This window comes from Leuciscus leuciscus (genome assembly GCF_965113295.1).
Source record: "Leuciscus leuciscus genome assembly, chromosome: 10".
Taxonomy (NCBI): domain Eukaryota; kingdom Metazoa; phylum Chordata; class Actinopteri; order Cypriniformes; family Leuciscidae; genus Leuciscus; species Leuciscus leuciscus.
The window spans coordinates 3510034-3534428 of record NC_138734.1 but is presented as its reverse complement, the minus strand read 5'-3'; the positions used below and the strand labels follow the sequence as shown (position 1 = coordinate 3534428).

Below are 24395 nucleotides of genomic sequence, written 5' to 3'. Positions count from 1 at the left end.
CGAGTGCGAGAGAATTAAAAATGCTCCAACTACTTTAAAGGCCTACAATAGTTTAAAATCGCGTGAATGTTTAAACTGGTAAGACTTAAAAAGACGTGCAAATGGTAAACTTTAGTTACTCATGATGCAATGCTGTCCCGATTATGCAAGTGACAATTCCATCTATCCCGACTTCCGAAACGCGAGAGTGTATTATCGCCGCCTGCAACGATTACCTTGTTCAACCCATTTTGAGAGACGAGAGATAGAAGACGCAGCACCGCTGAATCACTCACGCTGTTTGTGAATTTTAAAATGTCTGATTTGATTTTATAATCTGTGTGGATTAATTTACTAATACAACCTACATGCTAAAGTGAATCAATGTTTGCGGGAATTTCCCGCATTATAAGTGAGAGACCTGCGGGAATGATTAAAATTATGCGCAATACCCGCAATCCAGCGCCGAAATTCGAGCCCTGGAACTGAATCGATGACATGATAATCGTAATCGAACCGTGAGACCAGTGTCGGTTCACACGCCCATTGCTGAGTATTTTCTCCTTAAAACTGCAGTGAACCAAAGACAGTCTCAAAAACACGCTTTGAAATTGCTGGTGTTTCTGACGTCACAAACTACCTTGTAACCAATCAGATCAACGTGTGATCGTCAACCAGTGGATCTCTGAGCTGGTGAGTGAGTGGAGGCGGGGCTCATTTGCATATTCATAGGATTCCGTATACTACTAAATGAGGCAAGGGTGTCGAGTTACATTCAAGCTATTTTAAGGCATGGAGAAATATTTGTCAAGAAAAAAAAAAACTTTTAAATATGTAATTTTGGTGATCAAATATGGGTTTTAAGGGATACAATTATTGACTACAGGGGGACTTAAACTAAAACTAAAGGGAAAAAAGTTGTTACTTGCTCAGAAATAAATTATACAGTGAGTAGGCTACAGCTGAAATACAGCTAACTGAAATAAAATAAATCATATATACAGTATATAAAGTAGCAACATTTCTCATTTTAATGTAGTTTAACATGTAGGCTACTAACTAAAACGAAAATAAAAATGAACAAAAACTATATATTAATTTTTTTTTTGAATGCAAAAAACACAACTAAAGAACTAAAACTGAAATTAAATTAAATTGAAATGGGAAAACATAAAAATAAAAACCGACTCAACATATTAATAAAAACTATAATAGAATCTCAGTGATACTAAATAAATCATTTGGAATTGTTCATTTTGATTTCATGGTCATTTTAAAGGGAAGATTCTCCCCAAAGTGAAAATTCTGTCATCTGTCACCCTCATGTTGTTTGACTTTCTTTCTTCAGTGGAAGACAAAAGTAGATGTTAAGTGAAATAGAAGTCAGTCACCACTCATTTCCGTTGCATCTTTTATATATATAATAAAAGTAAAAAGTGAGTGAGTCTGTCATTCTGCCTAACATCTCCTCCAAGGAAGAAAGAAAGTCATATATGATGACAGATTTGTCATTTCTGGGTGAACTGTCCCTTTAATTATAAAAAACATTGGATGCATCTTCTTCTTAGGTTTATTAAAGTTTAATATTTTCTTTCAAAACATTGCGGAAGAAGCTAAAAGCCCATTTCAACAGTCAAAACCATTTCTTATGATGTTTTAAAAGCATGTTTCCAACCCCATCTTTCTATTATATCATTTACTCCGACTCAAACCACTGTTGTTGTACAAAACTATTACAACACTGTTTTCGTCAGGTTGAAGTTTTTGGTTGCAAAAAGCACATAGAAAGTGTTCATTGAGATCAGTCTCGTATTCAACATCGAGACCGACTGCCTTCACTTTTCAAGTAAACATTCCCACTCACCCTGCTGAACACCTGAGAACAAGACATTGTTGTGGCATTCTGCTCTGTTGTCCTTTATATAGAGACAATTCAAGATAAAACAACTAATACAATAACCTTTACCTTATCTCTGCATGTTCAAAAACAGATTTTAGCGCCTCATAATCTGCTCTGTGAAAGTCACACACATCTGAAATAGCGTATATAATACTTAGTGTACGCAAGAAATCAGAGAACATGCAATTATAATCAAGACTATACAAAATGAACATATGAATAATGAACAGATACACAAATACTTAAAGACGTGTAAGCTATCTTTCACACTAACTGAAACTAAAAGGTCTCAGTGTAGCTTTGAACTTAATGCTTGGATGTTCGAGACTGATTGAATAGGTCAGGCACTGCTTGATGGTTTTTGGTGAAGAAAAATGATGCCAGTCTTTCCCTGCCTCTGTTCTTCTTCGCTTTATTGCCGTTCCGTCGAATGAGGGCATCCTGTAGCTTGAGATCTTAAAAGGTGGTGTAGATGTAGACGAAGATGACTACCAGCAGGTTGAGCACGGTGCCGATAATCCCCAGGATTGCCAGAATCCTCTCCTCTCTGTCATTCTCTGGCTCCTCCGCGATGGCTCGACACCTGTGATGATGGCCATGGTGGAGCATGTTTGATATCACTGATCCCCACCTCCAGGGGGCGCTACGCCTGCTACAGAGACACAGAGAGACACGATTAAAGACGAGATGTGGAAGACATACTACAAATACAATGGCTGAATCCGAAGTCGCTCCCTAAACCCTCAATCACTATTCCCTACGCAAGTCCACTAATACAGTTCACTTGAAGGAGTGAAAGAAAACAAGTGAGCGAGTTCGGACAGCCATTGAACGCACATCGGCTGTTCACTCGTTATTGCGGTGCAATATGGGATTGAATGAGTGCACTCAATAACGTCCACTATGGTTTTGGACATCACTACAAATGGCTGTCCCCTCAGATAATATCCCATTTGAGGGTATAGGGGGCGATTTTGGATTCAGCTATTAAGATTTTTACATTTTCCCCCATTTTTACAGTCCCCCTGTGGTAAAAATCTAGTTTTTAATGTTGTTTATATGTCTATGTGGTGTTTTTAATATGCTTTAAGACAAACCATGTGTAAATTCATAAGTCGACACCATTGCTGAGTATTTTCTCCTTAAAACTGCTGTAACGACTGAGACAAATCAGACACAAGTATTTGTTATAGTTTAAGGAACCGTATGTAAGATTGTGGCCAAAACTGGTACTGCAATCACTTTCAAATTACTGTAGAGCAGTGTATCCCAGTGTATCTAGAGCAGAGCTGGCAACCCGGATGCCGAAACACTACTGACTTCGTGATTGGTAGATAGGTGGAGGGTGGAGCTTCAGGACAAAACACAACATGACAACATCAACATCAGTTGAGGGCTGCAACTTCACTTTTAAATGACAATATCCTGTTGTCAGTGATATACGTATTTGAAATTAACATGATTTCTTAATGTCTAGTGACATATCAGGGCCATTTTATGATTAATTGAAATACATTTCTTACATACGGTTCCTTTAACAAATAATATTTCAAACTCACTCTGGGATCTGTGGTCCCATCCCCCCAACAAGGGCAAGAAGGTCTTAGTTACCATCACCACGATCAGATAAGTTGGTTTTATGGCTGTTAAAAATGTGTCACTGGTCGAGACAGAGACAATGGAGAAGACAGAAACAGACTTTAAAACAGACTTTGCTGCATTAATCTGATCTATAAATGAACATGCATCCCAGAAAATTGTGTGAATGATTTACTGTCTTGTGTAGTGTTTTTAATTCTATTATTTTTTTGATACTGTGTATTTTATGATATAACCAACGGTCAGTGTAACCTCACCTATACCATGTTTGGTCTCTATAAATTGGTACTTTGAAGATTGAAATGATTGTGTACATGATATGCCGATAGCTGCGCAACATATTAGTATTACAATAATCTTTCTTAGTTTCTTCATCAGAAACCAATCCAGCTGCACATGCAAATGAACACGCTTAGAACAAAGATTCATAAATCAACCACAGAGGACTTTTCCCACTTGGAAATTCCACCCTTCTCATTGGTAAAGCAAACACGGAGAGGTGGGGCATTTCTCAGGCTTTATTAGAGACAAATTCACAGCGACTCTCTCTCTCTTCTTCTGGCTCTCTACTGCTGCTTCTTCGGGTTGATGTCTGTGGGGACCCAAGGGCCCCGGCAGGCAGTGACCACCGCCTGTTATCCTTTCACTCTCCCAAAGGAGTCAGCCTGTATTTTCTTCAATCCAACTCAGAAGAAAACTGCAACCTTACCATCACTGAATGGGCAATGATCAACTCTTGGCCTTCTCGGTACGTTCGGGATGCCGTGCTGTCCAGCGTGGCCTCAGCAGGCCCCAGGGCAGCAGGCCTCGACTCACAACAGCCATGTGCTCATTCAGGAGAGAGAGGACTCTCTCAACCACAACAGCATCAAGGACAACCTCAGGAGTTTGGCACAACGTCTTCATTCAATGCAGAAGAAGTCCATCGCAACTCCCACCATTTGCTCTGCGTGTCCTCTCCGACCCAGGGCCGGCAGGCCACAATCTGCACTCCAGCCAGAACAGAGTCGAACTAACCATGCAAGTTCATCATATCTTCTTCATCCAACAGAGAAGAAAACGATTGCAACTTCAATGTTTGACACTCAAAGGAAACACCAACATCCTTTTCCACGATCTTCAAGAAATGTGTCCGCTGCAAATGCCATGCAAGTATATACATTTAACGAGGTACTCTGAAAATGATAAGCTGATGGTTCTTTTCATATTTAAATGGATCTTTCCCATAGTTCCATTTCCTTCTTCCGATTCCATCCTGTCACTCACCATTTTACCCGTGTATGTATGTATGTGTTTAGATTAGTTATGTTTGTGATTTAGTTAATAAAACTTGTGATCAATATGCATTTCTTTCTGATTCTTTGCTTGCAACAAAGTTTACTTTGCGATTTAGATTTTGACTACAGGCTCTAGTACTGTACAGTAAGAAAGACATTTCCCTTCCCCGGAAATAAATATTTCTTAGAATTAATAAACAATTAACGCTGAGTGTTCACGGGACGAACAGGTGGGTTTATTATAATATTCATTTTACTACATTAAGATAATTATATTAACTGATCCAAATATTCATAATCAATTATAGCCAAATATTATTGATTATTAATATTTCATAGAGCTAATTCGTTACACTGCAGTGAATCAAAGACAGTCTCAAAAACACGGTTTGAAATCGCTGGTGTTTCTGACGTCACAAACTACCTTGAAACCAATCAGATCAACGTGTGATCGTCAACCAGTGGATCTCTGAGCTGAGTGAGTGAGTGGAGGCGGGGCTCATTTGCATATTCATAGAACCGCGTATACTAAATGAGGCAAGGGTGTAGAGTTACATTCAAGCTATTTTAAGGCATGAAGAATTTTTTTTCAAGGAAAAAAACCTTAAATATGTCATTTTAGTGATCAAAGATGAGGTTTAAGGGATACAATTATTGAGGGGGACTAAGAAAAACTGAGGCCAGTTTGCTATGGTCTTGTAACTCACATTGCAAATGAGTAATTCACAGGTTGTTGCTGCACATTTGAAAATAATGAGTTGTCAACATGTTGCTGTGTAGTTGCAAGCGAGTTCTGGGTGTTTGGTAGAGCATTGCTGGGGGCTGTTGCTGTAAAGGAATTTCCCTTGTGGTCATTTTGAGTGGCTCAATATCACGATATGCAATATTATTGCCATTTCAAATGTTATGATGTGTTCAGCGGGCACGAAGACGAAGGAGATTCAAAAACAAAACAGGCTTTTGTTAATAATCCAAACACACAGGAGAATAACGTAAACCACACAATGCAGAAACGAGAACTGACCAAGAACAACTGAAACACAGGGCTTTATAAACAAGGGTAGAACAAAGACAAGTAAACTAAACGTGTGAAACTAATACATAATTATAGAAACAAACAAGGACATAATCAGTAACCAATTAAACCAGAACTAAACAGAGCGAGGAAACAGGAACTAAAGGAAACAGAATGTCAAAAAAAAAAAAAAGGTGCAAATAACAGAATATAAACCTGATGATCAGGCTAGACGAGATGCTTTCTAAAGCCCTATTCGGACGGGACTAGTTTAACATGGAGAGGTGGGGTAAAGTAATTATTACCAGAGCTTCTCAGGGATTTTAGTCCCGTCCGAATGTACATCTCAGTAATCATTATGGACAATGTCAGTAAAGATTACGGTGACTTTTGCCTTCAGTAAAAAGGTCCGGAAAAATGACCTCAGGTAATACTAATCCTGTGCGAATAGACCCGCTGTATTATGTATGTAAATATTCCGTCTTTTCCAGTTTAAAAGTAGTTTCCCGCGTTTTTTCCAAGTATGGAGACGCTTGAAAAAGCATCCAGTTGTGTTCTAGGTGGTGGGACAAATCTGTGGTAAAACTCAAGTGTTTTCACACACACCATTCAGAAAGAAGGTCGAAAGCACTTTTTAGAGGCACGAAACTTCTTTTAGCGTTAGGTAAGTGCCTTTTACCAACATATGCAATCTGAATTTATTTAATACACCCAACCGAACCTTACTGTTTTATATATACAAAGGTTATATATGTGTGTTTGCGCACATGATGATGATGATCAGGAAGCAACTTATTACTCACATGATGACAGGGAGGTGACGGCGGTGTGTAAATCGAGTTACCCCTCGAGTTACCGTCCCCTCTCACTTCTTCTAGTTTTACTGAGATATCTTATTCCGTGCGAATTGGCCATTATTATCACAGACGTCCTGTAGTAAAATTAAATTACCCCTCCTCTCCATTTTAAACTAGTCCCGTCCGAATAGGGCTTAAGACTGCTGATATTTCACCAGCATCTGCATACGAAATCGCATTCTTCCCCACTATATATTAGGCGAAAAACAGTATGTGACAAAAAGAAGTATGTCCGAATTCACAGTACCCGGATGACCAACTACTTCGCTGAGATTCTGAAGTGATTCTGACTAGTGGATCGTTTCGCAGCGTAGCTTATCCCAAGATTCATTGTGCGCCAGTGATGACTGGATTACACTTTTAAATGTAAGTGTTGGGTTTCAACTTACTCGAATATCTAACGCAGGGCCCTATAGACTATCATGTGAGAGCAGTGGCACCGGTGCCACCAAGATCTACAGATGGTGGCAAAAAATAATACTACATGTTTTGTGTCTTAGAAATGCACATTAGCTTGAGTTCACAGTAGCAGTAGCTTGAGCTGGGATGTGGATGTACATTTATTTACATGAACAATAACAGTAACACCATTTGCTCTTTTGTAGTATCATATATTTGTAGTAGAGCATAATAATATAAACCATGCATGACACCTCATTACCACAGTATGGATTCTATGGTATTTGTTATGATAAACAGTACCCTAAACACTTTTAGTAAATACAAATGCACACAAATACTGTAATTGTATTCCATTACTCCTTTAATGCATTTAATACATGACTACGTAATAATATAATCTCACATTTCCTCCCCAATACTGTGCTTAGTGTTACTACAGTAAATCCATGGTAATTTTTGGTGATTTGTGGATTTAAAAACCCTTCTAACTGGATTGTTGTGGCACAATTTTTCTCCTGTTTTCTGCGTCACTATTGTTGAGAATGTCATCGCTGTTTCATTTAGCCTTAAACCAGTTTAAATCACGAGACATTTGTGGTGTATCTCAGAGAACTTGAATACTTCTCGCTGGATCTCGCAACACTGTTTAATGGCGGTCGCGTGAATTAATAAATGCATTCACTTTAACGCTGTAAAAATGAGTAACCTGAAATAAATTATGTTAAAGAGCTATTTAGTTTTGTTGGTGTAACCTAACATATTTAGGTTGATTCAGTAATGTTTAACAAATATACACACAGAAATAGTCCTCACGTTTGGTGCATGAGTTGAGAAATCTAGCAAATCTTTAAATAACGTGTAGCATTTCACATTTAGCCATACACAACATTCTGAAAATAGAAATCTCTGGTTCGTAGTTTCTGTCTTGTTTCAGGAATTCACTTCTCCCCTCTAATCTGATGTGATCCACATGTCAAAGTGAATGTTTTATCATGTATGTTCAGCCTAATCATGAGCGGCTAGTTTTGCCACCTTGTCATTGAACGGCTAATCAGTTGGACAGGAACTGAGCAGATGCACACGCTTCGAGGGCTTCCAGAAAACGTGCCCGGTAAAGACGGATCTCCTCAGGTGTTTGTTAACTGTTTTTATACTTTTTCTTTTCCTCACAGAAGATGGCTGGAGGTCAACAGCACTGAGCCAAGCAGCTGTTGCAGTAGCATAAGGACCCATGAGAGCCTGTGAGACAAGGCTGTCACCCTCTCCACTCTGCTGTGGCTTAGCCATTCAGCGGTGAAACACGATTATTTCCAACCCAATTAGGGGGAAATACAAGCGGCACCTCCTTGCTCTAGGCCCAGTCAGAGAGGCACTTGCACATGGTCTGAACGCCTTGCCAGACTCAGAGGGATATTCAACAGCCCTGCGCAACAGTCAAATGGCTTCTAGAAATGAGGGGGAGTGAAAGAAACAACGAAAGAGAAACACAGAGAAAATGGGGAAAGAAACAGATCAGACTGCAAACAACAAATCATCTGATTCGTATAATCAGTCAGGTGTAAATAGTTCACCTAACCACTTAGAAATAGAAAAGAAATAGCTCACTTTCTGCACGATTTGAAGTTCATATTCATAACAAGTTTAATACTTAAGCCCTATTCGGACGGGACTAGTTTAACATGGAGAGGTGGGGTAAAGTAATTATTACCAGAGCTTCTCATGATTTTAGTCCCGTCCGAATGTGCATCTCAGTGATCATCACGGACAATGTCAGTAAAGATTACGGCGACTTTTACCTTCTGTATAAGATCTGGAAAAATGACCTCAGGTAATACTAATCCCGTGCGAATAGACCCGCTGTAAATATGTACGTAAATATTTAGTAATTTCTTGTTTAAAAGTAGTTTTCCGCGATTTTTCCAAGAATGGAGACGCTTGAAAAAGCATCAGTTGCGTTCGAGACGCTGGGACGAGTCTGTGGCAAAACTCAAGTGTTTCACACACACCATTCAGATCAGAGAGAAGATCGAAAGCACTTGTTAGAGGTACGAAACATCTTTTAGCGTTAGATAAGTGACTATTACCAACACAATCCAATCTGAAGTTAATTAATACATCGTTCGACCGGACATAACTGTTTTATATACATAAATATAGGTTATATGTGTTTGCGCACATGATATCAGGAAGTAACGTAATACACACATGATATCAGGATGGTGACGGCGATGAGCAAATCGAGTTACTCTCCCACTTCTGCTAGTTTTACTGAGATATCTTATCCCGTGCGAACTGGCCATTAATATTACAGACGTCATGTGGTAAAATTACATTACTCCATCTACCCATGTAAGTTAAGTTACATGTTAATCCCATCCGAATAGGGCTTTAGGGTTTGAATCCCTCAGCAATAACAGTAGTAGTTGCTTAGCAAAAACGACCTAAAATGTGACCAACCGCAACAGAGATATTCTTTTTCAGTCCTCGTAGCTTTACATGTACGGTACAACACCCGGTTGAGGGACATGTTCACAGTCCAACAGCAGTCCTGTGGAAACTGGAGGAACTCCAGTGCTGCGTTGAGTCAGAATTTAAAAAAAGCAGAGAATAAAAAAGAAAGCATGAAAAAAGGTGGGGGTGGACGATTAGGCGAATGAAAGCTGGGTCGGGTTGACTCACACTGTGCAAGCCCAACAGCCTAAAACCACTGTCAGAAAAATCAGCATCTTCGGATGAGCTCAATGAGTCAACCATCTTGTTCTATCCATTGTACTAAACAGCTTCTAAAATTACTATAACACTGGAAAGAGACAAAAGCAGCACTAGTGCTTGAAGCCAGGATGAAGAGTTTCTATTACAACAGGGAAAAGCAACAAATCCCCAATTTTCATTAATTTTGAACAGACCAGTGGAGCAAATTACAACTTGTTCCACCTAGTGGCATCTATCTATCTATCTATCTATCTATCTATCTATCTATCTATCTATCTATCTATCTATCTATCTATCTATCTATCTATCTATCTATCTATCTATCTATCTATCTATCTATCTATCTATCTATCTATCTATCTATCCTGTGTCTGTACATCTTCAAAACTTTCTTGACAAACTTTCTTTCTTTTTCTAGTTAAATACTTTTTGATTCCAGTCAGTGAAAAGTCAAATTCAGAACATCATCACTAAACTGACTGTGTGTATTATTGTCTACACTGAATCAAACAGATCTAATCTGTGTATGGATTGTTTGTCCTCATCTACCCTAATATTAATAGCGCTACTCCAACATCTTATTGAACACTGAAAAGGCATCATCAGCCAGAATGGTGCAGCCATAGCTAAAACATATCAGACAAAACTGTGAGAGATTGTGAAAGGAATACAAAACAAAATTGCCATCCGGAGAGGGTGAGAAACCAGGCCAGAGCTCTGTTTGAATTCAGAATGAATATTGAATACAGAAGTCCAGTGGTACACATTCAACTCAGTCCACAAAGCATGCAATAGTGATAACCTTTCAGACATGCCCACATTACAAGAGCCCACTCTGCAATATTAATATTATAAGGGATTGCAAAGAGCCCGTGTGTATGTTTAATGTGGTTAAATTTAGACCCAATCTAAGACATGAACATGACACATACCTGTAATGAGAACCCACTTCCCAGCATTAATGTAGGTACTGAGATATGAATCATGTTTAACAAGATGGAAACAGTACGCTAGTCTTTTTCTTTGTTTGAACTTTTGAAAAGTTTTCAGTAAAGGAGCAGATGTGTGTCATGCACAAAAAAATGTCCACACAGAACACGTTTTTCCAATGCTTTTGCACTGTAAACGCGCACTAGATGGATGTGTGTGTATGAATGAGTGAGTGAATGGGTGAATGTGAGGCTATGTAAAGCGCTTTGGTGGCTACAGGTCTGTGAAAGCGCTATATAAATGCAGTCCATTTACCATTTGACCATTGTGCTCACACCATGGTTTCACTACAAATAAAACCAAAAAAAAACATGGTTAATAAAGTTAAACCATGTTAACCACAAATTAACCATGGTTTTGCTAAACTAACCATAGTATAAACATGGTATTTTTTTGTAAAACTGCGGTTATGCAAATGGTAATCAATCCGCAATAAAAACAAAACATGGTAAATACACTTTTACTATGATAAAACCATGGTTCATTTTCATAAGGGAATCTTTTGCACATGACAAGTTATTCTAAAAATGGTAAATGGACTGCATTTATATAGCGCTTTCACAGACCTATGGCCACCAAAGCGCTTTACATAGCCTCACATTCACCCATTCACACACCGACGGCGGTGTCAGCCATGCAAGGCGCCATCCAGCTCGTCGGGAGCAGCTGGGGTTAGGTGTCTTGCTCATGGACACCTCGACACTTGGTCAGGTGGAACCGGGGATCTAACCACCAACCTTGCGGTTTGTAGACACCCTACATGAACCACTGAACCACTGCCGCCCCGACAAAAACACAGCGCTCAAGGTTAAAGAAATGCATCTCTCTTGTTTTTAACCGCAAAATAATGTTTGATACCGTCACATGCCTAGTCAACAACAAACTTTTGCGTCCACTGCAATCTGATCATCTATCAATATTGTTGCTTGAATTTGGCACTTAATAATGTTTAATAAAAATAATGAATGTAATAAATCATTCACATGTATTATTTTTGCAGATTCATTTGTTGTTTCTCATTTGTAGATGAGAGGATGCTGATTGAAAGGATGATGAACAACCACTTCTCTACATCTGCTGTACTCTCATGTCCCTCGGGTCTCTGTAAAAGAGAAGATGGGTGTCTGAGTCTCTGGGTTTGCACCAGATCTTTTCTTTGTTAACAGTCCTGATGGAGTGTCCGTACAGTCAATGGCTCACTTTGAACTGCGTGTGTGTAATAATCTACATGCCACAGGAGCTTAAAGGGTAACTAAACCCTAAACCAACTTTTTTTAGTTAATGATCTGTAAGAATGGGGCTTTATTAATGCTGTTCATTGATTCGAGTAACTTTTTTGACATTTGGCCATAAAGTGTTTTAATTCTACAATATATGGTGTAAAAACGTCTGAGTGCTGCCCTCTTCAGGTTGAACGGTGGCTACTGCAGTTGAATTTTCCTATTGGATGTTTGCGGTACTACGTGACATAAGCAGGTTCCAGCTCACCACGCCCTTGGATGAGCTAGCGTAGATTTATCTGTATTGTACAGTGGTCAGGAGAGTAGGTGTAGTGTTGCTGGTTGCAACAGCACTGCTGGACTGCATAGCTTTCCAGCAGACTTGGAAATTAGGCGCCAGTGGTTGCATGCACTTGGCCTGGAAGACCGTGAGTGTGAAACCTGCATTTTACGTGGAATTGCTTTTGAAATGCAATAGTGGTGGAAATGGGCTTCTCCACACAGCTCGCACTGAAAAGAGACGCAGTGCCAAACGCTGCTCCTCCTGCATGGACTCCACCACCGCAGCGGCGTCTTGGTGTGAGTGATCATATAGATTTTAATCACAATTTATGGTTAGGCTAAAGTTAATCCTCTGGGGTCGACAAACGCGTCGGCGCATTTTGCTGGATTTTTTCACATAGCGGCAAAATATGAATATGCCTACAGAGAGTGCGCGCTATTGACATCAACTCGATAAAACTCATCAGATGCATGTACTTTACGTCGTCTTGCGACCCTGTGAGTCACTCTCCATTTTAGAGAGTCTGACAGCGGGTCTCAGGTGCACGCCCCCCCGCTCACGGTTCGTCCCCTCTATCTCCGCCGGGGTCTGCCCACTTTTCTAGCATTTTTCAAATATTGCCAGTGGGTGGAGTCAGGCTCTGACCAGGGGTTTAGTTACCCTTTAAAGGAGTCATGAACTGGCTTTTTAATTTTTTTTATATTGTTGTCTGAGCTCAACTTATGACGTTCGCTTGGTTTTTACATTCAGAAACATCAAAATGAATAAGTAATAGGCTATTTTCTACCCTGGTTTTGAGCCTAGCTCCTGAAACGCTCGGTTTTTATGGGCGTGCCGCACTGAAGAGTTGGAAGTAAACGCCCACTGCTATGATTGGATAATAGTTTTGCATATTATATTGAGTTTCATGTAATGCTTGAATCGGTGGGCGGGGCTAAACAGGCAGTGTTGAAGTAGGCGTTGATCTTCTTCTGTGGAGGCGGGGTTTGAGACCCTTTGACCTCATAGATCCCCACTTTGAAAAACCTGCCGTTCGCTGTGACTGGTGACAATAAAAGCTTTTATTGGACTAACAAGGAAGTTTTCAGTTCTGAAACTTACAGGATATTCTTATAGTATGATGACCTCTTATATGTCAAAAGCTGAAGGAAAATTTGATTTCTCAGTTCATCACCCCTTTAACACTAACCCCCCATATAAGGTAATATAATATTCCCGCCACTATTTCTGCCTTAATTTTAAGTCGCCTTAGAAAGTACTGTAACTAAGGTGCAGCATTGGAGCGTTCTGCCCCACATAAGCTGTTACCCCTTAAAGGTGGCTTTTTCCTTAAAGTGTATTACATAATACATGATAAACAACAGGTAAGAACCTTAAAAATAGAAATGCATTCAAAACTCCTGTCCATCTGAATCCAGTACTGTCCATCTAACGGTTAATATTTAAACATGTTTCCACTTTTTTTTTTTACCTTTTAGTAAGTTTTAAATAAATCTAACTCACTTTTGTCACTCCAAGCTTTCTACCCGTCCAAAAAGACATTTAACAAAACTCAGAAGTGACTCATTCGGAAAGAATCGGTAGTGGCTGAGGTTTATTTTTAACAATGTTTGATCTTCAGCACATTTCTGAGCAGATTGTGTTGTGCGCCTGTCACAATACACCAGGCTGTTCTTCAAAGATTGCATTAGAGCCAACAGCAAAGCGGCCAGTCAGTAAACATGGTTATTCTTTTCACATGCAAAGTTACGGAAGCCATAGCAGGCAAAATAAAACATGTTTAATTCTAAAGACCAGAGAGACGGTGGAAAATGGTTATGAAGATCCACTTAAATCTATTTAAAGATTTGAGTCTGATTCAGATTTCCTCATCGTTCTTCTGAAGCATGAATCAAGTGTCCTCAGGCGATATAAAACACTTTTCAGGAAGTAAAACTGAACAATTACTTCCTCACACATCCTGAATTATCCACGGCCCCTTAATGACGATAGAAATGTCTATATGTATTGTGAACGGAGAGCATCACACAACTCCATGTCACTAATAATCAGGACGTCTGAAGCGGTGCCAAGCTTCCAGAGGCACTAATTGGCACATAAATCAATCAAAGTAATTAATAGACTTGAGCTTCACTGGACGTGTGCCCTCATTCTCATTAATTTAGTGCCGTACGTAAGCCCGGGTTTTAGTGTCGGTGCCCAGACTTCATTTCAGTCCAAAAAAGAGCTTAGCATGAAGAGAAGGTCACAGAACGAGAAATTCCCAGTCAAACTCTTCAGATAAAAGACTGCATGCTCAATATTTGCATTACAAATGTTATTTGGTTATTACAATGTTATGAAGTCATTTGGTTTTATGTTTGTTTCCCTACATAAGTCCCAACAACTACACCATAAGTCTGACATGGATACGTCTTAAGCTGAAAGACCTAAAATAGCAAAGCCCTGTCCCTAATTGACCGTCTGTAGCCCAGTTCTGTCTGCCTTCAATGTGACTGTGCCGGTCTGCTCCCTCCGACCATCATTTAGAGACGAGTCTGGGACATTCCAGGTCTAGATATCCCTAAATACCTCTGTCTCAAAACCAGGTTGGGCTCACCTCAACAAGTTCACTTTCCTCTCATCATGATTCAGTAGCACCTTCGCAGAAAGTCATTGAAACTTTTGAACCACCAAGACCGAAATCCATCAATCATCAGTTTACCCCATTTTACTACATACTTATCCATTCCACACAGCTTATTTCTGCCATGGAATAATAATTTAAAAAAAAAAGTTAATTGTGACATTCTATCTTACAATTCTGACTCTTCTCTCACAATTGAGAGTTTTTTCTCACTATTCAGATTTTTTTTTTCAATCTAAAAATCTGCAAGATACAAAAGATACAAACTCGAGAAAAAAGTGAGAATTACGAGTTAAAAGCTTGGAATTGCAAGAAATAAAGTCAGATTTGCAATATATAAATTCACTGTTGCAAGAAAAAAAACTGAGATACAGAATAATAGAAAAATTGAAAGAAAAATTTGTTAGAAAGAAAGAAATATTAGTTAGAAAGAAAGATAGATTAGTAAGAAAGAAAGAAAGAAAGAAATATTAGTTAGAAAGAAAGATAGATTAGTTAGAGAGAAAGAAAGATAACTTAGAAAGAAAGAAAGAAATATTAGTTAAAAAAAGAAAGAAAGAAAGAAAGAAAGAAAAAAGAAAGAATAGTTAGAAAGAAAGAAAGAAAGAAAGAAAGAAAGAAAGAAAGAAAGAAAGAAAGAAAGAAAGATTAGTAGAAAGAAAGAAAGAAAGATTAGGTAGAAAGAAAGAAAGAAAGAAAGAAAGAAAGAAAGAAAGACAAATAGATAAGTTAGAAAGAAAGAAATATAGATAGTTGAATTAGTTTGAAAGAAATGTTTCTTATAACCTTGCAATTCTGATTAAAAAAAAAAAAAGTCAAAATTGTGATATGACAATTGTGAGAAAAAAGTCAGAATTTCCGTTTTTATTTATTTTGTTCCTTGTTGGAAACAAGCTTCCATCCAGATATGGTCAAAAAATTATGCAAAAAAAGTAGCATCAAAATTATGAATACATTATTTTTATGCTGTTCCTCATTTCTGCTCTAGTGTGGTCTCTCTGTATCTGCATATTGCATAATTACATATCTTCCACATTTTCTTCTGCATAATGCCCTTTCTATGATCTCTCTGCAGTAGAGGGCGGTGGGAAAGTAAAATGATAAAGTTATATAACAGGAAGGTTTGAAAACCTTCAGTGAAACCACATTTGGAGGTAGTCAGAAATTACTGTGATTTCATTGGATTTGAGGTGTAAATTCCCCAAAAACAGCGAATGACGGACTACTCCTCAGCTGATGTCAATCAACCATTGTGCAACCATTACACTCATTTCTTTCAACTGGTAACATAAATGCATCAACTATTGTATAAAACATTGTTTTAATGGGAGAAAAATGCATGCATACAAAAATAAAAATAAAATCACAAGCACATGAAACCACATGCCTATTCACACAGGACTAGTTATCTAAAATATTTTTGAGTTTCAGTTCTTATCACCCAACGTATGAGTCCAAGCTGTTTGAGAATGAGAAATGTTCTAAGTGCTTCTAGGATTTTTTTTTTTTTGCAGTGTTTCTAGGTAATTGGATTAATTGTGGGGTGGTGGGGGGAATTTGGAAGTGGAAGACAATGAAAGTAATGATGGAGAAAAGAAAGGAAAGAGATGGCAGCACTTGGAGAGACAGACATGGATGTGATCTGAAATCCACCCACTGCATTGGAATGACGAACGCTGAGTTTCGGGTGATTGCGTAACAGGAAATAATGAGATTACTCTGGGTCACTGAACCGAGTCCATGCTGAAGACCTTCAGGCTTGAAGAAAGTGAGAGAATTTCACAATGAGAGTCCCTGCAGAAAACACAGTCTGACTGACACGAGGCCTCGCTGTTTAAACCTGTTCTCACTCTCAGCCAGAGAAGGGCCTGTTGTGTTTGTCGAAAGCATGTGTTAATGTGAGTGTCATGAACACTTCACTAATGTGTCCATAAGTTACAGAGCACTCTCTCACATGCTTCACAAACACATCTCTGTCTCTCTCTTTTCCTGTATCTCTCACACACACACACACACACACACACACACACACACACACACACACACACACACACACACACACACACACACACACACACACACACACACACACACACACACACACACACACACACACACACACACACACATGATGATTCACACTGCTATGGTACAGTGAATACAGACTTGAGCATTTGTATTTACTCTTTCTACAAATGAATGTCCTTGTTTTCCTGAGGGCAACTTATAATGTTAGTATAGCTTGCATATGAATATTCAGATGTTAGATTTTATGATCATATTCAATCATCTTTCTAAAACAAATGTGCCTTTTTGCAACCATGCATTTAAGACCTGGCACTTCATTCTTCCTTGTGTGGTGCATTTATTTACTATCTTTTTACTATTTTAAATTTTATTGGCCTTTTTCTAACGTTGTGGTTCTTTGATTCTTCACAGTTTTATGGGGTTTCTGTTAGAGATGAAGTCTAGAGTGATTATTAACTGTGCTCATTTGCATACAGTATTCCTGTGGTTTTGGGTTAATGTGGTTTACATTTAGACTGTAACCTTTAGAGAAGAAACATTTTCAAGTAAGCTGTCGTTTAGTTGTCTTTTCCTGGTGAATTTACTTTGGTTTCTGTCATAATATTCATAGTTATGTTTGATAAAAGTCTAAAACAACTATATAGATGTTCAGTTTTTTCTCTGCCCTTCCTCTTTCTCTCTTTACAAAAATGTACCAGTAACTAACCATAACTTGGAAAAAAGTGCCTCAAGATTTTTGCTCTAAAACACCTTTACCGTAGTGCATGGTTAGTAAGCTTTTACATTTCGATGTTTTCATCACATAAGCAGCTCCATATGTTTGGATTTTTTTTTTATAGTGTTCAAATCTGGACTCAGACCAAGGCCAAAGCATTGTTCTCAAGCAACTTCTTGCTGTCTTTGCAGTTTGGGCATTGTCTTGTAGAAAAATATCATCTGATAATTACTCTTTAGATATTCAACAAGACCAACTTGTCAATTGTGTTATTATATTTCTCAGCAGATTTTGGAAGACGCTGCTTTGGAGCATCACCATACAACTCGTGTTTCATTCATCTCTCCACACACAACTTCCCATATTCTGCCAAACAACAAGGATCCGGAACGGATCTTAAAACCTATAGGTTGATGATTTTTGTTCATGGACCAGGAAATAAAGTCAAAAAGAAAGAATTTCGAAAATTACGGAACAATTCTGAAACCTTTTTACACAGTGTAATGAAAGTTCAAAAATGTATTTATGTTTTATAGCAGTAACAGTGTCTGTATCATTGTGGATTTCTGAACGGGAGTGGATAGTTTTAAAAAGAGACTTTGAGAAGACAAACTGTGTTGAGATCCACATGTTTGCATGTTACACAGGCTTTGAAAGGCAGATTTTCGAATTATAATTCTAATATTTACAGGCGTCAATAACTTCACACAATCACTCGAGGAGAGCGGAGACTCAATGATCAGAGACTCTCATAAAGACGTCATAAATCTGTCCATGGACAGTAAAATCTGTGTTAGATACGGGTTTAGGCCACAGTTTTACAGAACTGATATTTGGGTCATGCTATACGTCTAACAGAACCGCCAATTTAATAGTTATTATGATCATTCAACATCCTTCACAATCCACATCTAGCCTGGAAATCCAGACCTAAATCTGAAAGATTAAGAGTCTGGCATCGACTAATGAATATCGGCCAGCTCGAGGGGCGGCACCAAGCATGCATTTGAAAATCTCACTGCACGCAATTGGATAACACTACGACCAATCACAACAAGCCCCATAAGCTTAGCTACCAGCGGAGCTAACTGGTAGATTTGAATCTTGCCGTATCCGGTTGGCAAAACAGCAAAAACACCCTTCTTGCAAAGGAAGGATTCGAGCGGCGTCTTCTGTTCCTCTTTTAGATAAAAAACCAAGTCTAACTCGTTCATTGTAGCGGCCAAAGCCGTTTCAAACAACTGGTGTTCATCCATAGCCATCTTGCAATGTTTACTAATGACTTTGACGTCACAGCGCTGTCGTCATCTCGCCTCTGGCCCGCCTATATCAGATAACCTGATGTGATTGGTGCAGCTCGGATACAAGGGCATATTTAATGAGTATCATTACTTGACGCCAGAGTAACTCGCTGAGCAAATTAAACTTGTGCTCTCGCGAGAACTCTGGATTTCCAGGGTAATCCACATCACAGTTTTGCATAAAATGTAAAAAATCATTATGGAATCATTCAAATAATGAACCAGTTTAAAGGATTAATTCACCCAAAAATTTTAATTCCGTCATTAATTACTTCACCCTCATGTCATTTCAAAACCCAGACATTTGTTCATCTTTAGAACACAAATGAAGATCTCTCCATTGACAGCCTACGCAACTACCACATTCAAGCCCCAGAAAGTAAAGACATCATTAAAGTAATCCCTGTGACTTCAGTGGTTAACCTCAATTTTATAAGTCACATGCATGGATTACTTTAATGATGTCTTTAATGATGTCTTTCTCACTTTAAGGATTACTTTAATGATGTCTTTACTACCTTTCTGGGGCTTGAAAGTGGTAGTTGCGTAGACTGTCAATGGAGGGACAGAAAGCTCTCAGATTTCATCAGAAAGATCTTCATTTGTGTTCTGAAGATGAATGAAAGTCTTATGGGTTTAGAACGACATGATGGTGAGTAATTTATGACATAATTTTCATTTTTCTGTGAACTAACCCTTTTAACTTCTATCCTGGAGCCACAAATATTAGGTGTAGACAAAAGTAAAATCATGTCCATGATTGCATGCACATTCAGAAGTAAAGCAAGAAGCAGTGCAACATGTCATTTTTAAAGAAACACTACATGCTATAATACAATTCTCATTCTGTGGAAACAGATTTAAAGGGGTGAAATCAAATTTTCCTTGAGCTTTTGACATATTAGAGGTCATCATACTATAAGAATATCCTGTAAGTTTCAGATCTGAAAACTTCCTTGTTAAAACTTACATTTCTTAAATTTAAAAATTCTTAAATTTGGGTTAAAACCCAATAAAAACTTTTATTGTCACCAGTCACAGCGAACGACAGGTTTTTCAAAGTGGGGATCTATGAGGTCAAAGGGTATCAAACCCCGCCTCCACAGAAGAAGATCAACGCCTACTTCAACACTGCCTGTTTAGCCCCGCCCACTGATTGAAGCATTACATGAAACTCATTATAATATACAAAACTGTTATCCAATCATAGCAGTGGGCATTTACTTCCAACTCTTCAGTGCGGTACGCCCATAAAAGCCAAGCGTTTCAGGAGCTAGGCTCAAAACCAGGGTAGAAAATAGCCTATTACTAGGGGTGTGACGAGACGCTTACTCCACGAGACGAGACGAGACACGAGATTGGGTTCACGAGAACGAGACAAGACGAGATTTTTACACAATTTTTAAAAAATCCTCAATGATGAAATATATTAATGGAAAATTGTATTTTATTCAACTGAAAATCACAAAATGCAAAACAATTTAGGTGCATTTTGAAATCAACTTGTAATGAATGTTATTTTACTTCTATTTTAATGAATTCTATGCAGTAAAGGACATGCAAACACTGCAAAATGTTTTGCTATAAACTCTACCGTCTGGCTTCTCCCCTGTACGATTTCACATGAGAAATCTAACTCCTTTCCACAAATCGAACATAAAAAAATATAACAGTATAAATAAAATAAATATAAATAACTGAAATAACACTTTAAATGCAAACAGAAAGTGTGTATCCATAATCAAAGTACTGCTCTCTCAAAACTACAAGTTCAAACAGAAACAATTTTTTTCTTCAAGCATGAAAAAGAGATAAATTAACTACACAGAACAGCCTAAGATTATGGTAATGTTCTTTTTCAAGAATATAAGCATGTCGACGATTTCTGGCAGCAGTTGAGACCTTTGGGCAGGGCTGCACGATATGAGGAAAAGCTGCGATGTGCGATAACATTGTTTAATATTGCGATGTCGATATGTGATATGTGAATGTTAGCTATACTGTTCCCATGTCTTAGTGCTTTAATAGGTTCTTTGCGTGATAGGTCAAATGTTTATTACCTGCCTGGTTCAGATTACACTATTTTAGCACGATTTTGGCACGATCCGTTTCGTGGAGATTCGGACAACGGGCGTCGGGACGCAAGATTCGATCGTTTCATTTCGTATAGTGTGTCATAGTGGGCGATAACCTACGCGTCTGCGATGCTTCAGGACATCACGACAGAAAGACTAGCATGTTTAATTTTAACGGTCCTCCACGACGGGTTGAGTGCGAGCCACAGTGAGTGTGCGTGCGCGCGCGAGTGAGCGTGTGTGTGTGTGTGTGCGCGCGAGTGAGTGAGTGAGCGAGGGACAGTGAGTGTGTGTGTGTGTGTGTGTGTGTGTGTGTGTGTGTGCGCGGAGTGTGTGTGTGATTGGCCCGGCACACAAATGATTTAAAAGTGGCAGGGGCATCTTCAATACTAATTTCACCCTTACGCTCCATCACTGACATCACAACAACTCACGAGACAAGTTTCACCTCGACGAGAAATCTCGTCGCGTTTTAATCTCGCGAGATCTCGTAACACGAGATCTCGTCACACCCCTACCTATAGGCGGATCTTTTGTGACGTCATTGTTTATGTTTGTCGCGTTGCATCATGGGAATCGTGTGGCAGGAAACACCGCTAGATACCTGTAATTTGATTGTTTTGCACGTTTGGAGGAGGATTTAGAGAAGAGGATGGTTCACTCTTGCTGTGTGGTCGAGTACGGCTCGTTGGGGGCCTGATAAAAAGTTTTTCCGAATTCCCTCCGAAAAGGATCGCGAAAAACGAAAGAAATGGTTGCGTGCAATTAGGCGATTGAACCTGGACGCTCCGAAGAAAGCCTGGATTCCTGCAGCTAACGTTACTGATCGAGTTTGTGAGGCTCATTTTGTTCATGGTAGGCCTAAGTCTTAGTGACTATGTATTTATAGAAGATTGAATAAAAAAATAAAAAAAACTGAGTCAAATCAACCGAGTCATATGTTTTCGCGTTCTGATTCAGGTGTCCCAAACCGCGATCCACAGCACCCAGACTATGTTCCTCACATCAAAATGGGCTATTCTGGATCGCAAAACTTAAAAGAAAAATAAAAGGCTGTTCTAACCTCTGCTTTCTACGATCACTGCTTTCTGTTTGGCAGAAAAGATCGGCCCAACTTTTCGAAAAAACAAAATAATCATAGGCCTCCAGACTTTTGAAAGCCTTTAATCTTTCATTAGTGAAGGGTCCAGGGGTTTCTATTAAATAAGAATAAATGTCTCCCCAGCAGATTGGTGGCCAAGACACGGGCAAGTCGGACCAACGTTTTTTGTCATCCCAGATCTCATATGGGCTTTGAATAACTTCGATTTTGTCACCAATACAAATTTTGAGCTTCTCTCCAAACCTCCTCCGGTCTTCAGATGTTAAAGTGCTTATATATTGTGGATTTCGCCCGCTAACTCTCTTGAAAATGCTCGTCGCGTCTTTACTGCCCGCAATACTGTTTGTTTTGTTGCCACACAACCACTCGCGCATGCGTACAAAGATGTCAACAAAGATCCTCCTATTACTTATTCATTTTGATGTTTATGAATGTAAAAACCAAGTGAACGACATAAGTTGACCTCAGAAAACAATATATATTTACTGTATATATTTTTAAAGCCAGTTCATGACCCCTTTAATGATCAAAACAATCTTGTGTATTTCTCACAGCACTAAATCAATCACTGAAGCATTCAGATTCAAATTCTGTCATTTACTCTTTCTCGGTTTCAAACCTGTACTATTTTGTTCTTACATAGAACACAAAAGAAGATATTTAAAACAATATTTTGTTTAAAGTTCCCCTGTGGTGAAAATCAAGTTTTTAATGTTGTTTATATGTATATGTGGTGTTTTTAATATGCTTTAAGACACATCATGTGTAAATTCATAAGTCGACACCATTGCTGAGTATTTCCTCCTTAAAACTGCAGTGAACCAAAGACAGTCTCAAAAACACGGTTTGAAATCGCTGGTGTTTCTGACGTCACAAACTACCTTGTAACCAATCAGATCAACGTGTGATCGTCAACCAGTGGATCTCTGAGCTGAGTGAGTGAGTGGAGGCGGGGCTCATTTGCATATTCATAGAACCATGCATACTAAATGAGGCAAGGGTGTCGAGTTACATTCAAGATATTTTAAGGCATGAAGAATATTTTGTCAAGGAAAAAAAAAACTTTAAAATATGTAATATTGGTGATCAAAGATGAGTTTTAAGGGATATAATATTGACTACAGGGGGACTTTAAGTTGGAACGGTTTGGAACGATGTGATATTATTTTCATTCTTGCACAAACTATCCCCTTTAAAATCCTGAAATCTCTTTTTGAACTCATTACTCACCACACATTGTACCAGTGGGAAAGCAGAAACTTCCCGTCCTGTTTTTTATTCCGGTGTTGCATCCATGCCTGCAGGAAGGAAAGAACTTGTGGAAACCCCACTCGGCCCTGATCCTGGTCCTGGTCCTGGTCCTGATCCTGATCCTGGTCCTGGTCCTGGTCCTGGTCCTGGTCCTGATCCTGGTCCTGGTCCTGGTCCTTTCTCCCGCCTGGTCCAGTTCTGTCACTCACTATCCCTCCCTCTGGTTCTTAAACAGTCCTTCAGTGTTCAGACTCAAGCTCAGATTGTTTCCAGAAGCTCAAAGATCCAGTTACGACAAGCTTTCTTGCTTGTGCTGAGAGATGAATCTGGTTGACGGTGGTGTTATTTTTGCTGCGAAGAGAGAGAGAACAAGAAACATGCCTAGGTTCATTAATCTTTCACTGCAAGTGAGTTTGACGGTCCCGCTGTCCTCGACTGGCGACGGCGTCCGTCATGTTTGCGATGGAAGTGTTGTCCAGCTTCTCTTGATTGTCCACATCCAAGAGAACACAATGCAACTTCCTATTCCAAGTTGAACTGTCAAAATCTCTCAGATAAATGAGTTTCAAAGAGTTACAGAGATGTCCTCTGTATCGCAACGGCTAACTGGATGTCCTGGTCCGAGAATGGAAGACCTGTCCTCTTTCAGCTGGAAAGTAAATCAAGTAAAATGAAGAACAGATGGAAAGGACAAGTTCAAAGGTCAGAGGGCAAAAAGCCATGTTTCAGAAGAGAGCAGAAAGGACGTCAGGAGGAGAGAGCACCATTTTTCTCCGGCTTTAAATATTGAAATCCCATCTGACAAAACGTCCAAGGGAATCACAGTATCCAGAAGTTTAAAAATCCGTCTCCTGTTTCAGACTCACTTGGTTTCACAATCTTTTCAGTCCCGTTTTTTAATTGCGTTCAGGTATTTTTCATATTTTTGTCTGGCATCTTCCCTCCCTCCCGAGCTCTCAGTGTTTCTCAGAGCCGCTCACTCCATCTCTCTCTCTCTCTCTCTCTTGCTTTCTCTCCATCAGTTACTTTCCCTCCTCCCGCGCTCCTGATCTCCTCTGTGTTG

The 24395-nt window shown here is 39.1% G+C and overlaps 1 long non-coding RNA gene across 1 annotated transcript; it reads right to left on the bottom strand.

Moving 5' to 3' along the window:
• Positions 1-1537: 1537 nt before the first annotated feature.
• On the bottom strand, positions 1538-24366 carry LOC309507884. Its single transcript, XR_014209279.1, has 2 exons — positions 23312-24366; positions 1538-2528 (listed from the first exon to the last, which is right to left on the bottom strand). It is a non-coding gene; the product is annotated as an uncharacterized lncRNA (long non-coding RNA).
• Positions 24367-24395: the final 29 nt, after the last annotated feature.